This window comes from Pleurodeles waltl, chromosome 2_1 (assembly GCF_031143425.1).
Source record: "Pleurodeles waltl isolate 20211129_DDA chromosome 2_1, aPleWal1.hap1.20221129, whole genome shotgun sequence".
Taxonomy (NCBI): domain Eukaryota; kingdom Metazoa; phylum Chordata; class Amphibia; order Caudata; family Salamandridae; genus Pleurodeles; species Pleurodeles waltl.
The window spans coordinates 548,805,943-548,808,269 of NC_090438.1; the positions used below are offsets into that span (position 1 = coordinate 548,805,943).

General features: G+C 34.8%; 1 long non-coding RNA gene across 1 annotated transcript; it reads right to left on the bottom strand.

Moving 5' to 3' along the window:
* Positions 1 to 1,032: 1,032 nt before the first annotated feature.
* Positions 1,033 to 1,914, bottom strand: LOC138259012 (uncharacterized). Its single transcript, XR_011198621.1, has 2 exons — positions 1,829 to 1,914; positions 1,033 to 1,399 (listed from the first exon to the last, which is right to left on the bottom strand). It is a non-coding gene; the product is annotated as an uncharacterized lncRNA (long non-coding RNA).
* Positions 1,915 to 2,327: the final 413 nt, after the last annotated feature.

Here is a 2,327-nt window from a genome sequence, read left to right on the forward strand (position 1 = left end):
AGGTTGAAAAGACAAATATTGGAAATTACTGGAAAAGACGAATGAAAAACTGAACTTAGACAAGCTGCTATACCGAACTTAACAAAGCAACTGTCCACGAGTGAATGAATTCATAAAAAGTTTTTAAAAATAGGAGGGGTTTTTGAGATTTTTGTTGGTTTTTGAAAAGTTTGAAATTTTTGTTTTTTTCAATTTTCTATCCCTAACATAGACGAATGAGTAACTCACTCAACCAAAACTGTGGGATTAGTTGTTGTAAAGTGCTTGGTATTGGATTAGCAGTAATGAGTGGGTTGATATGTTTATTGTTTTTCATGGGAGTGTTTGTTTACGAGATTGATGGAGTAAATCAGACTGCATCAATAAATTATTTAAATTTGGTTGATAAATCATTGAGCAAAGAGAAATTGGGAACAGATCTAAAATATCTGAATGGGGAAAAAGAGCTTTCTTCTAATGTTTTCTATTGCTTATTGCATGAGTATGTTGAGGTGATGGACACGACTGATTGTTATGTATGTACGCAGATTCCATCTTTAGTAGAAGCAGGAACGACGTATCATAGTCTACCTGTGACTTACGCTATGAGCTGCAGTCTTTTGCTAATACATTTCTATAATCAAGAGTATATTCAATATTTTTATTCAAATTATGACATGATATAGGCCCTCATTACAACCCTGGTGGTAAATCCCGTTTACTGCTGTGCTGACGGCCGTCAAGGTACCGTGGCAACGGCGGAAATCCACTACAGGTATTACGACCCACATCTCTTAATTCTCCACAATACAGACACCCACTCAAGTCCTCCACACCAAAGGTCAGTGATAAACTGGCGATAGCAAAACCTACGTAGGTAAAAACTACTACAAAAGCTACTAAGATAGCCATGAAGATACCATCATCTTCACGTACCAATACTATGGTCTGAGATGATACTAACTATATGTGACTGACCAGTAGAGTATTTTTAATAGGCTACTCAGTTTAGGTACTCAAATAACAGAATCCTATTACATAATTGATACAAGCTTATTTTACAAATATAGATATTTTATTATTCCATAATGATACAATCATAAAAAGTATATACATTAAATCAAAAAAATAGAAGAAAATACATACAAAGCACCTAAGTCAAACATACCACATAGACATTAAATAATTCAAATAAAAAAACGTGTCTTATTTACAAGTGAACCAACATATTAAGGAACCAATGATACCATAGGGACCGAAGGCCTACGCGCGTTTCGGTGTTATGTAATATAGAAGACAACCTTCCTCAGGGCCGTTCCCAGTGGTAATAATGTGTAATACTCGAATCTTGGCAGCCAAGTCTTCTGGTCAGATCAATTGTAAATTCATGATATTCTTTTTGATAATGTAGTCCAAAAATCTAATGGGAGAATTGATTTATATGAACATTGTGTATAAAATTCTCGTGCTAGTAGTCTAGTGGTCACCTCTGTGAGCATGACATATATATCTCTACCGGCAGTGGCATATTGTCTTATCGAAAAGGCATGCCCAAAGAAAGTAGAATGAATTGTATGTGGTGTAGTTAATGGAAAGATGCATAGGTCATAAGGAATAGAGTATAAACAAATATAGACTGAAATTGCATAATTGGAGAACATGAGAGTAGTTCATGCGATGTCAATTACTGCCGTGCATGCCTAATGCCATTAAAAGTTGCAATAGTTAGTATATCCACAGTGATAAGTGTCTAATATTAATCTGTATACCTTAGTTCCCTTAGAATAAGAACATGCAGCTCGGTACATGCAGGATGGTGGAAAAATGATAGATTTTAATACAGACAGACCTTGTTTGGAGAGTCTTGTCTAGCGTTTTTATAGGCTATTGATTCTTCTGACCATAACTGCTTCGCTGCAGAACATAATAGTACCTATTATGATACAGGAAAATAGACTGGATAAGAACCTAGAAACACTAAGTGGATAAATAGATAAATAAAGAGATAGTAATAATAGATGGAAAATTTAATCAATATATATTATTACTATTAATAATATAGTCTACAAATCACCTCGATATAGGCTGATGTCAGTTTCTAAATTCGGGTGCAAATGAGCCCATGTGTATAGATATAAATCCTCAGAATCTTGCCGATGGACTGAGTGGTTTCGGGAAGTGAAAGCCTGGATACATTAATTTGGGCTCTTATAGATAACAATAAATGAAGACAGACAAGAAGGAAAAAACCAAGATAGTTAGACCCTTATGTGGTTATAGCTCATGTAGAGCTAAGTAACAGTAATCAAATGATGGTAATACAAATATACTGAAACGAGCGCTACAGA